The sequence below is a fragment of the Zonotrichia leucophrys genome, chromosome Z, assembly GCF_028769735.1.
Source record: "Zonotrichia leucophrys gambelii isolate GWCS_2022_RI chromosome Z, RI_Zleu_2.0, whole genome shotgun sequence".
Lineage (NCBI taxonomy): Eukaryota > Metazoa > Chordata > Aves > Passeriformes > Passerellidae > Zonotrichia > Zonotrichia leucophrys.
This window is the reverse complement of record NC_088200.1, coordinates 18,864,490-18,878,249: the sequence shown is the minus strand read 5'-3', so window position 1 is coordinate 18,878,249 and position 13,760 is coordinate 18,864,490.

Below are 13,760 nucleotides of genomic sequence, written 5' to 3'. Positions count from 1 at the left end.
TACATTGTACTGGCTTGGTGCGCATGTGTAACCCAAAGGTGAATTAAAGGACAACGAGGAAGACTACAGGACCTTCATCAGTGACGATCACCAAAGACTTGTGCGACCACCAAACCGAGTGGTGGCGCATGCGTGGTAAAGGTGGTAATGAAGGTGGAGACAAAAAAGTGACGAACCGAAAATAGGAGGAGATGGCATTCACATATGGCATATAAGGGGTGATTTTCACTTGGCAAGCTTGTACGTGAAGTGGCAAGGGTCATTGAACCCTGCACTCCGTACCCCGCAGTATTTTTTTTGCTTATGCGCTATTATTGGAACCAAATTATCCCTTATTTTAATCAAATCATATTGTATCCAATTTTATATTTTTCATTTTAATTATCTCATTAAAATTGTTATTACTTTTAATATTGTTTGGTTCTTTTTAATGAGGGGATAATTGGGCAAACTTAACAATTTTGGTGGTGAAACCCGGGAACTCTTTTAACCCCGGGGAGGTGGATAGCTTCTGGGAAGGAGCTCCCCACCAGACTTTTAAGTGGTCCCAAGGCTAGGCCACTCTCCCTTGGGAAAAGAGAGTTCTTTTTACAGTAACGCATAAGCAAATTAGTTATTGGAAGCGCGCAGGAGAGGCTCCCATCAGAGTGCCGGCTTGTAGGAGAGAGAGTACCCATAGAAAACTGCTTTGTGCACAAAGACCCTCGTGAGAAAAGGAGGCTGTGAGTATCACGGGGTTTTGGGTCGGGGGGCGGCTGTATGTGTGTGTGAGTGTGTGTGGAGTGTCTGAGACGGGGGCTGGGCAGTCCCGGACCCCCGAAGCAAGTGGGACCTCCCAGTACCGCGTTTTCGCGTTCTCCGCGAGGAGACCGGCCGGGAAAGGAGGGAAGCGAAAGAAAAGTGAATGAGTGGGGACCCCGGGAGGGTTTGACCCAGGGGGAAGGAGGGGATCCCTGGTCCAGGCACCTGTGGGAAGGTCCTTGGGCAGGAGGGATTGACCTCAGTAGGGAGACTGAGAGAGTGAATGAATAGATTCAATTTCCTTGGAAGGGTTGGTAGCAGGCAATTTAGTATGTGATTATATGGTGAGAGGACGGGGTTAATAGATTAAGAGGGGGAGAGAGGTGTGGAACAAGTAGATTGCAGAGGGAGACATAGGAGTGGAACAAGTAGATTGAAAAGGCAGTGTGACAGAGTAATAAGTGAGGAAGTTGAGCCACGGGGTGAGTGTGGGAAACTAAGACTCTCCTGGTACCGGGGATTTCTTAGTTTGTTGCCGCCAGAAATGGGTCAGGGAAAAGGTAAGTTCCTTGACCCAGGGGCTGCGGATTGTGTGAAAAATTCGCAGCGGTCTGAGTTATCTGGGAACCGCGAGGGGGGTTCTCAGGAGGGGAGCATTCCTCAGGACAGCCCACTGGGGATGATGATACAGTTTTGGGATGAATGGGAATCCCGAAGTGGAAAAAGTAAACAGAAAATGATTAAGTACTGCATGTTCGAATGGACAAAGGAAATGATCCGGAAAAATAATTTATACTGGCCCAAGTTTGGATCATTTGAGGACTGGGTTTGCCAGGCACTAAATACATATGTGAATTCAAAAGACCCTGTTAATCAGGAGGAGAGTGAATATGCTGCTCTATGGAGTCCCGAGGGGAGAAGTCGGTTTGTTGTTCAGAGGCAGGAAGCTGGGGGTTACCCGATGTATCCTTTACTAACCAAAGAACAGGCGGTTAAAAGGAATAGGCAGGAGCTGTGGGACCCACTAAATCATCTCCCCCCCCTTATGGACAACCCAATCAGTTAGCTCAGCCACCGGCCCCTGAGGGTCCCCCCGTAAATCCAAATGCACCTCTTATTCAAGAGGAACCGGTGGCACACAGAACTAGAGGCAGAGGCAGAGGGAGACAAGGGGAGGAAAATTATGAAGATGAAGGGGAGGAAAGGGAGAATCAATTATATCCTCTTAGAGAGGTTCCCATGGCAAATCTAGGAGAGGGGCCACCTATTGGTTATGTTAGTGTTCCCCTAAATACCGGGGATGTTAGGAAGTTCAAGAAGGAGATGGGTAAACTGATAGAGGACCCTGTCAGAGTAGCAGAAAGGTTAGATCAGTTCTTGGGACCAAACACATATACCTGGGTGGAGATGCAGTCTATCCTAGGAATTTTGTTTACAAGGGAAGAGAGAGAGATGATCAGACAAACAGGAATGCGGATTTGGGACAGAGAACGTGAGGGACAAGGGCGAGGTGATCAGAAATGGCCTATGCAGGACCCAAATTGGAATAATCAGAATGTAGAGCATAGGCAGAATATGAGTGATCTCCGGTGGATAATTATTCAAGGAATTCGGGGGGCAATGCCTAGGGGACATAATATAGGAAAAGCTTTGAGTGAGCATCAGAAAAAGGATGAGTCCCTGGAAGAATGGTTAGAAAGATTAAAGAAAGATTTGCAATTATATTCAGGTATAGATACTGATACTGCAGCAGGGCAGGTTCTGTTAAAAACTCAGTTTGTGGCTAAGTCTTGGGGCGACATCAGAAAGAAGCTGGAAAAATTAGAAGATTGGCAGGACAGGGGACTTCAAGAGTTACTGAGAGAAGCACAAAGGGCGTATGTTAGAAGAGATAAGGAAAAGCAGAAAGCAGATGCCAAAATTTTGGTGGCGGCAGTTCAAGAAATGCAAGCAGCCTTGAACACAGAAAAACCCCCAGGGAAAAACAAACAGCAAACATCAGGATTCATTTTTAAGAATACAGGTCCTGTGTGTTTTTCCTGTCACGAGAAGGGACATTTAAAAAATTCTTGCCCCACTTTGAAGGGTGCGGGACCCACCTGTTTTTACTGTCATAAAAAGGGGCACCTGCAGAAGAATTGCAGGAAGAAACAGCAAGATGAGAAAAACTTCCAAGAAGATTAGAGGGATCAGGGGCTCTATTTAATGAAGAGGACCGAAGAACACCTAGAAGAGCCCTTGATAAAGCTGAGAATTGGTCCTCTGAACGAAGAAGTCCTATTTTTAGTGGGTACAGGGGCTTCTCGGTCTACTGTTAGGAAAGTACCCCAGGGATGTAAGATAAGTCATGAGCGGGTTCCAGTAATTGGAGTTAAGGGAGAGGCTTTCCCCGTCTCTGTAATAAAGGAAGTACAAATTGAAACAGATGACAAATTTGGAGTAAATGATTTATTGTTGATACCAGAGGCCGAGAATAATTTATTAGGTAGAGATCTAATAATAGCTTTGAATTTACAGATAAAAACATGTGAAGGAAACCTTAAAATTTATTCTTTAACGGAGAAAGATAATCTGAAAATTAATGATACGGTTTGGCATTCGGGTGAAGTGGGGAAGCTGAATATTCCGACCATAAAAACTGAAATAAAAAATCCAGACATACCAATTCGAGTAAAGCAATATTCAATATCACTAGAGGGGCGGAGGGGATTAAAACCACTGATCGAAAGTTTAATACAGCAAGGAATATTAGAACCCTGTATGTCACCCCACAATACTCCCATCTTACCGGTAAAGAAACCTGATGGGAGTTACAGGCTGGTCCAAGACCTGAGGGCAATAAATCAAAGAACTATTACACATTTTCCAATAGTGGCCAATCCATATACTTTGCTGAGTCAATTGCCCCCTAACTACACGTGGTATAGTGTAGTGGATTTAAAAGATGCCTTTTGGACTTGCCCTTTAGATGAGGGCAGTAGAGATTATTTTGCCTTTGAGTGGGAAGATCCGGACACCGGTAGAAGGGAACAGCTCAGGTGGACAGTATTACCGCAGGGATTTACTGAATCACCTAATCTCTTCGGGAAAGCATTAGAAAATCTCTTGAGAACTTTTCAGTTGCCGGAAGGAATTAAGTTGTTGCAGTATGTTGATGATTTGTTATTGGCAGGGGAGACTGAAGAAAAAACTAGGAGGAGCACTGTTGATTTGTTGAATTTTTTAGGTGAAAATGGTTTAAAAATATCTAGATCTAAATTACAGTTTGTAGAGTCAGAAGTTAGGTACTTAGGTCATTGGATCAGTAAGGGAAAGAAAAAGCTGGATCCCGAGAGAGTTTCAGGAATATAAAACATGGGACCCCCGAAATCAAAAAGAGAAATAAGACAGTTTTTAAGTCTTTTAGGCTATTGTAGACAGTGGATTGAAGAATTTAGTGGAAAAGTGAAATTTCTGTATGAAAAATTGTCTGCCAACCATTTTAAATGGACGGGGGAAGATGAGAAGAGATTTGAAGGGGTTAAAGAAGCTTTGTTACAGGCTCCTGTACTAAGCCTTCCAGATCTGGGAAAACCCTTTCAGTTATTTGTGAATACAACTAATCAGACAGCCTACGGAGTGCTGACTCAAGACTGGGCAGGAAGCCAAAAACCAGTGGGCTATTATTCAAAACTGTTACATCCAGTTAGTAAAGGCTGGCCAACATGTTTACAGGCTTTAGTAGTGACTGCATTACTAGTGGAAGAGGCCCGGAAAGTAACCTTTGGTGCACCTTTGGAAGTATACACTCCTCACAATATCAGGGGAATTTTAGCACAGAAAGCTGAAAAATGGTTAACGGATAGCCGAATACTGAAGTACGAGGCTATCTTGATTACTTCCCCTGAGTTAGAATTAAAGGTGACACAAGTGCAGAGCCCTGCTCAATTTCTTTATGGGGAGCCAGGGGAACAGCTGGTACATGATTACATAGAGGTTATAGAATCACAAACCAATATACGTCCAGATTTGGGAGACCAAGAATTACAAAGGGGAGAAAAGCTATTTATAGATGGGTCATCCCGGGTGGTAAGTGAGAAAAGAAAATCAGGTTATGCTATAATCAGTGGGGAAGAGCTTGAGGTAAAGGAATCTGGTCCCCTTAGTCCCTCCTGGTCAGCACAAGCTTGCGAACTTTATGCACTACTCCGTGCATTACTAATACTAAAAGGGCAAGAAGGCACTATTTATACGGACTCCAAATATGCTTTTAGTGTAGTACATACTTTTGGAAAAATTTGGAAGGAAAGGGGACTTATAAACACTCAAGGAAAAGGGTTAGTACATGAAGGATTGATAATTCAGATACTTGAAGCTTTAAAAGGCCCAAAGAAAATAGCAGTGGTTCATGTGAAGGGACATCAGAAAGGGAGGGATATTAGAGTCAGAGGAAATAATCTGGCTGATGAAGAAGCAAGAAGAGCGGCTTTCAGAAAAAGGGATTCTAAAATCATGACCTTGCAAGAAACAGAAATTCAGCAAGAGACACCCTCCCTTTCGCTAGCAGAATTGGCAGCTATAAAAAATTTGGGAGCAACATTTAAGGAGGGAAAGTGGATTCTTCCTGATGGCAGAATTATGATGCCAAAACCAGTGGCACGTCAAATTTTAGATAACTTACATAGACGGACACACTGGGGAACAAGAGCCCTTTGTGATCATTTTTTAAAATTTTATGGGTGTATAGGGATATTTGAAATTGGAAAACAAATTACCCAGGGGTGTCTCACCTGTCAAAAGGTAAATAAAAAGGTGTTGAGGAGCCCTCCCTCTGGAGAACGAAAAACAGCCTACAGGCCATTTGAAAAGATCCAGGTTGACTTTACAGAATTGCCTAAAGTAGGTCGGTGGAAATATTTGTTAGTTATAATAGATCAATTGACTCAGTGGGTCGAGGCTTTTCCAGCAGCTCGGGCTACAGCTCAGACGGTGGCTAAAATATTATTGGAACATGTAATTCCAAGATTTGGGTTAGTGAGGGTTATTGATTCAGACCAGGGTACGCATTTCACTTCTAAGATAATTAAGGATTAGGTTGATTCATTCAGTGATTCAGGGGATGCAGATTACAACTATGTCTCAAGATTCTGAACCCCCAGGAAAAAGAAAACCAAAATCTATAATGGTCTTAACAGCTAAATCGACCCAGGTAAAAGAACAAGGACCTAAAGAGATTGAAATAGCCCAAGAAATGTTGACCAAATTTGAAAAAGAGTGGGAAAAATTAGAGGCAGCAGCAGAAATGCTGGAAAAGTTTGAAGCTGAAAGGAGACAACGAGAGAATCAAAATTTTGAAGAATATAAAGGTTATCAGGGCACAGCCTTTTAAATACAGCACGAATCAATTATCAAAAAAGAGAAATGGGGGATTTGTGGTAAATGATTCATGCTGATAAAAATTGAAACTGCACTCAGTATTGATACAGTAACTAATACTTGGAAATAATAGCAGTAGTAATGCCAAATTTGGAAATAATTAAATAAGTTAAAAATAGTAATGCCAAAGAGGAGAGGGAAAGGAGGGGCTCCACCCACCCCCTTCCCAGCAGATGTTCTCAAGGACCACAGGAAAGAAGCTGAAGATAAAGTTGCTAAAAATGACCAAGAACCTGGTTGGGTCCAAGAAAATGTTAATTATAAGGGACTTATTGCTTTGATATGTAGATGCAGTGATATGTTAGTCTTGGCTTACACTGTACTGGCTTGGTGCGCATGTGTAACCCAAAGGTGAATTAAAGGACAACGAGGAAGACTACAGGGCCTTCATCAGTGACGACCCCCAAAGACTTGTGCGACCACCAAACCGAGTGGTGGCGCATGCGTGGTAAAGGTGGTAATGAAGGTGGAGACAAAAAAGTGACGAACCGAAAATAGGAGGAGATGGCATTCACATATGGCATATAAGGGGTGATTTTCACTTGGCAAGCTTGTACGTGAAGTGGCAAGGGTCATTGAACCCTGCACTCCGTACCCCGCGGTATATTTTTGCTTATGCGCTATTATTGGAACCAAATTATCCCTTATTTTAATCAAATCATATTGTATCCAATTTTATATTTTTCATTTTAATTATCTCATTAAAATTGTTATTACTTTTAATATTGTTTGGTTCTTTTTAATGAGGGGATAATTGGGCAAACATAACAATGCTGTATTTAAAAACCATATTGTGAAAGACAGGAATGAATTGGAGAATACTGGAGGTGGCCAGAGTAGCTTCCCCAGGCAGGTGCTGTCGGGGTGCCTGCAGGCTGCTTTGAGAACTTCCCCAGCCCACCAGATACCTGAGCCCAGATGGTGTAATCATAGCCTCACGAGAGAAAATGAGAGGACTCCTCACATAGCAGATCCAGCAGGGTTTATTAAGGGAAAATCCAAAGGTCCAGGTGAGCTGAGGGTGACAAGAGAAACGAGAGCAAGCAAGAACACAACTTCTGCTGAAGGCAACCAGGCATGAAGAGCCTGGGTGGGACCAGGGTATATAACTGTGGGAAGGTAGGAGGGGACAAGGTGCAACTTATCCAATGGGAAAGGGAGTCAGGGGTGGAGTTAAGGTGAAGTGACACAGGATACACCAATGGGAGAGCAAAGTGGGAGGGGTCTCTAGGGAAAACCAATGGAGGAACAGGAACACAGAACTTTCTGGAAGTGGGGGATGAACAGCAACCAATTGACAACAGCACATTAGCATTAACAAGCAAAGAACTATAGGGAATTGTGCCAGCCTCTCACCCTAACTAAACAGAGGTGTCCTCCCATGGCATTCCAGGTTTGTCTTCTCTCTGGCTGTCTCCCACAGAATACCATAGAAAACATAGAGCTGAGGTACTCTCTCACAACCCTTTTAGTCCAATTGCTTTTAGTGATGTTGGCACAAATGCTTATGAAACACTTCTTTGTCATGTAGCACTTAAAAAAAAATCCTGAAAGTTTTTGGGGTTTTTAGTGTCCTGGATTTGCCAAGCAAATTGTATTCTATTTGCCATTTGTATGGCAGTTGTCTTCTGTTAAGTGGGCAGTTTTCCTTATCTCTTCCACAACCAGTCATCCCTCTGGGGAGCCATATGCTGATATCAGGCTATTGAATGTCACTGCATGACTGATAAGAACAATAGCATCCCATTGTGAGATGCTTTGCCCAGAGGGAAGAGCCAAGCATTCCTACCCAGATATTTTATTGAGATTCTGGAACAACAGCATGTCTTCTCCACTGGATTTCCCAGAGGAAGAGCTGCCTCTTCCACTGGATTTTCAGAGGATGACAACATCCTTTTCTACAGGATCTCTGCTCCAACAGAACCACACCTGACACTCCAGGAGGACTGCAGCCACAATTCCACTTGGACTGCTACCAACACCCTGACCGACAGAGTGTCAGGTTGAGTTCTGACTCTGTCAGTGTTGTTTAGTTTATTTTATCTTTTTATTTTCTTCCCTAGTAAAGAACTGTTCTTCCTGATCTCATATTTTTGCCTGAGAGCCTTAATTTCAAATTTGCAACAATTTGGAGGGAGGGGGTTTATATTTTCCATTTCAGGGGAGGCTCCTGCCTCCCTTAGCAGACTCTTGTCTTTCCAAACCAAGACATTTAGTAACAGCATATTCCTGATTCTTCCCTTGTGCTGAAAAATTGGAATAGCTTTAAACCTCAGTCTTCCTTGTGTCTTCCATTCTAATGTCTGGAGAAAGAGACCTAATAACTAAATAGTATTAATTGATGCAAATAGAACAGTAGCCCTGGGAAGTTTATCATAATTTCTTTTGGGTGGGTCAGTCTCTAAACTCTCTCTGTTATACTCCCTCCTTCTTTCTTCATCTGTCATATTCAATCATCATTTTGGTACAAATTTAAAAAATTAATTTTCCATACGAAAATGTATACAACCAGAACAAACAGCAGCCCAAATGTTACACAACACAGGAGAAGTGAAGATGACATACTGCCCTTTTGATACTATTCAATAGTTCTATTCAATAATTAGTGTCAACTTCAACTAACATTTATATGATATGAATATTTTAAAACAAATTCATTACAATACCCAAGTACATATTTATTGAGTAAATATGCTACAATCAGCTTCACCATCCCATATTCCTTTAAATACTCATGATTTATCTCTACAAGGAAAAGCAGAAAATGAGGATATCATGGAAAAAAAAATTGATTTGATAGCTCTGATTTGACACATTGCTTCTTCATAGCAATAATTGATCCTCTTTGTTTATCTTCAGAGTATATATTGCTTAATGGTCAGAATTGGCACATTTAAAATTATGATCATTTTACAGTTATTATGTGATCACTTTACCATTTTTATTTGAATTTCAAATAAAAATTTCGCGTACAAGTAGGATAAATTCAAAACAGTAGAAATTACCATTTGGAGTAAATGATAGTTCCATGAATACATAAGGATTGTGGCTGTACTTATAAGGATTATAATCTTAAAGATTATAATATATACCTAAATGATCTCTATGTTCTGGCATATATTTTCTCCTTTTTTCTTGTACAGGGCTGTTTTGCTTTTTGGTTTTGTTTTTTTTTTTTTTTTGCTAGCTGAGAGGTTCGGTGGCAGCTGTCTTCTTAAATTTAGCTTCAAGTTTATGTTTCACTCCAGTTCAATAACCTGTGTTGACCAAAACAATGACTCTTACCATGGAATATGCTATTCTTATCTAGAACTAGTGTGTTTAGCCTGTGTCACTGAGACATTCAACATTAGGCCATCTTCATATATTCATTATTTGTGGTTTTGGTTTTTTGATTGTGGTTTGTTGAGGGTTTTTTAGCTATAATGCTATTTTTTAGTTTCTCTGGTTTGTTTGTTTAGCCTGTACTGAATGGACATCCCAATTCTTAAAGCATGATGCCTGTGATAAGTCATGGAGTGTGAGTGCACAATAGAACATGGTGAGATTTTGCTATGAACATCACCTATATAAGATGGCTCTGACAGGTAAGTAGTGTACAAACGTGAAGCCTTATTAAAATAAGTTGCTTAACAAGAGACCTTCAGGTAACCTCTTTGAGGACAGTCACTGATCATGAGCAGGCTCTTGATTAATTTTTATGAGTTTGCAATGGCATGAATGTCTGCCACCATGTTTCCCCCCAGTGAAAAAGGAATACATAGCCTTTACTGTGGGACAAGTCAGAAATGCTAAGCTGATAGTATAAAAAGCAGGGAAAGCTAAGTGTCTATTTCTGCACTAGTCAGAAGGAAGACTGGGGGCTGGGTCAAGCTGCAAGGAGCCTACCAAGCCCACTAAGAGACTTCTGGAGATGAGTATAAGGTAGCTTTTGGTGTTTCTTAGAGAGAAGGAATTTATTTCATTTGCAATCTGTTGACTAGTCCTGGAAAGCTGTTAGCCAAACAGCTCTCATGTTATGTTGTGAAGAGTTACCTGTTATCTGCTCAAATGGATTTAGAAGGTTGCTGCTGGTGGGGGACTCCCTTGCTGAAAAGACATGCTCATGCACCCGTTGTTTCCTCTGACTAGACATGGTTAAAGCCTTTATACCACATTCTTCAAAACTGCAAATTATGGAGCTACTGCTCTGACATCTCACTGTGAATTATTCAGAAAATGTGGGTCACTCTATTTTTTTATGTTTCAAAAGTTAATGTGTCATTTTGGTTACATGTACCTGTCTCATTCCCTCAACCCCAAATTACCAAAGACCATCAGTTGCAAATATTGTTATCCACATATAGCAGCACAGTTGCATGCTGGTGAACATTGCAAGGGAGTCTCCGCAGCCTGGTCCCCTCAGGCCAGCCCTGCCAGGAGCAGTATCCTTGAGTCGCCGCCCCCTCCCCATTGAGCTGGTACTGCTCCTTGTTATAGATGGATAATGAGATGATTTGCTCTCGCAATTAAGGGATGAATATTGTGTGACTATTAAGAAAATCTTGAGTGACGTATAGCTATGTTTATTGTAGTTTAGATGTCCTCTGTTTCCCCAAGTTCCCTTCTCCTCCCGCTCTGTATTGTTGCCATCAGGCAGCCTGGGTTCTCTAGGACAGGTAGAGAGAAGATGTGCACATGTGCCCCTTACCTGGGGCAGTTGGGAATGGAAAAGCTTGTTGCTTAGTGGGTGCAGCATGGCAACACCTGATCTCCAATCAAGTTACAAGAAAGCAGTCTCCATTGATAAATGGCAAAGAAGAGCTGACTGACTTTGGGAGAGGCAAGGGTTGGCTGATGCAACCCCTCAGGGGTATAAAAGACTGTTGCATCCATCTTGAAGATGAGCTAGCCATGTGGTATGCACGAGGGGCAGTTTCCAGTGATGCAGCTTTTTCCTTATGTAGTCCTTTTGTTGTCAAGATTTAAAAAAACTTTTTAAATTTTCAAAGTGAGCAGTCATTTCTCACACCTTCATGCATCCCCACTCCAGGTCAGCTCAGCCCAATGCTGATGCGCCACAGAGAAGCCCCTGCACAACCAGGTGTTTTCGACTCTCAGCAGTTTCCACACAGAATGCATCATGTGGCACTACTGCCGGGCTAGTGACCTCTGTGTCCACAAGGTCCTTGCACAACTGAGCCCATCCCCAATCCTCGTCATGAAGTGCCCTGCACACCCCGCCACACCCAGCAACCACCCCTCACCACTTGCAGCTCTGTGCCTCCCTATCTCTCCGTCAACGAGAGCACAGCCCCCACCACCAACAGCCTGCACCGATGAGCCAGGGGCTCTGGCTTCATCCCCAGCAGCGCCAAGCCCAAAGGCTCTTGGTGGCCGGAGCTCTTGCTGCTGGTGGCCCTATGCCTCCAAACTTCCCCCGGTCCATGAGCACATCCTTCGCCACCAGCAGTCCCACACCGGTGACTCTGGGCTCCACCGCTCCCAACTGCTGCAGCCAATTCCAAACTGGTAGGCAGCACCAAAAGTCCCTGTGCCAGGCACCTCCCCCAGCACACCACTGGCCGTGTGGGCCCACATGGTCCCTGGCTTGGAAACTCTGTGCACTTGGCAAGAGCAAAATAGTTGGCAAAATAGTTGCCACCAGCAGCCTCCCCGCTTCCCATGGTTTTCCACCACTTCTGGGCACTGCCAGCTGCCCAATGCCGTCATTTCAAGAAAGCCACCCTACCAAGCGTGGCCATGAACGTGACTCTATGTAGACTTGGCCTCTGGCCTCCTCCATGCCCGTGGGTCAAGGAGAACCACCACGACATCCTGAGAAAACCCGCTTGCCCACCCCAAGCAGTGGCCCCGCTGGCACTGGCCACCACCAAGTCACTGCAGGCAGGCATGTGTCTCGGCTGGTAAGCTCTGGAAGTTATTGTGCTGCTCGTGCACCAGAAGCTCACTGCACTGAGCGCTGTGCACCCTGCTCCTCCAAGTGGAGTAGCTAAGCGGTTTCCGTCCCACCCCCACCTGCTGTGACTACTTGCCTTAACATGAGCACTACTACTACTGAATGGTGACTTTCATCATCACTCTAACACCACTTCAGTCTGGTGACCCTCAATCTGACGTTTCCAGACGCTCGCAGACGAGCCCCCATTTTGTAAGAAATGACTGCTCACTTTGAAAATCTAAAGGGTTGATTAAACCTTAACAAAAATACAACAAAATGACCACATAAGGAAAATCAGGCCTGGAAGCTGCCCTTATGGCTGGCTACTGTGTGGCTAGCTGATCTTTAAGATGGATGCAATATTCTTTTATACCCCTGGAGGGGTTGCATCAGCCAGCCCTGGCCTCTCCCAAAGTCAGTCAGTCAGCTCTTCTTTGCCAATTATCAATGGAGACTGCTTTCTTTTAACTTGATTGGAGATCAGGTGTTGCCATGCCGCACCCCCTAAGCAACAAGCTTTTCCATTCCCAACTGTCCCAGGTAAGGGGCACATATGTGAAGAAGAAGAAACATCTTCTTTCTACCTGTCCTAGACAACCCAGGCTGTCTGATGGCAACAATATGGGGGTGGGTGGAAAGGGAACTATGGGGAGAACAGAAGACATCTAAACTACAATAAACATAACTATACATCACTCAAGATTTTCTTAATAGTCACACAATATTCATCCCTTAATTATGAGAGCCAATCATCTCATTATCCTCTATAACACTAGGAAAGAGTGGATATTGTGAGGAATTCGGCTGTCACACACAACTTGCCAAATTCTGATTTGCTCTTAGGAAAATATCTGTTAATTCTGTTATGGAGATAGGAGAGGGTGAGGCACTAGTGGGCATGGACCAGCTGTCTGGTTGCAGCCACTGTGGGAATGCAGGATTTTGAGGCTGGATTTACTTGTCGCGCTTGTGGCCTTGCCCATGCCTCCTAAGACCTGTGAACAGAGTAAACAGAAGGGGTAAGATGTGGAGGAAAGTGTGAAAGGAAAGTCTGGTATTTCCTTTTGCATACTTTACAGAGGTTGTTTGGTTTTGCTCAGTTTCCCATCCAAAAGTGATCTCAAAGCCTTGTGTAAAGGCCTGGGCTGCCATGCTACCAGCCTCTGGATGAAGTGGAATGTTGAAAAATTAATCCTTCAAATCGATGATTACAAGTGGCCACTCTCTGCCTGGAGTGAGGAAAGCAGTGCAGCTCCTGCTGCCTGAAACTCTGGTTTTCTGGAACCATTGTTGGCTGTGACAGAATTTTTAGCTTCCGGGTGGGGTACTTGGGATGTAGGTCTCCTCTTTGCCCTGCCCAAGGGGTTTGCCCTTGCTGGAAAGGCTATTTTTTTCTCCTGTTTTGCAATTATAGTACTGTGTGTATTATATTTATAGGGTATGCTCACGTATTATATACATTGATACAGATACCCAGGAGTGGCCTTTGGATTTTTATAACCCCTTCACTGCCTTATTCTTTTTCAAGGTAGTGTTTTTCTCCAGCTTCATAGTCTTAATGGAAAGGTAGACAGAACAAGTCCTAAAAACTGGGGAGCAGACAGAAGGAAGATTTCAGTAAGGGTTTCCTTAGGATTTTCTTGAAAGCCAGGAGGAAGAGGTG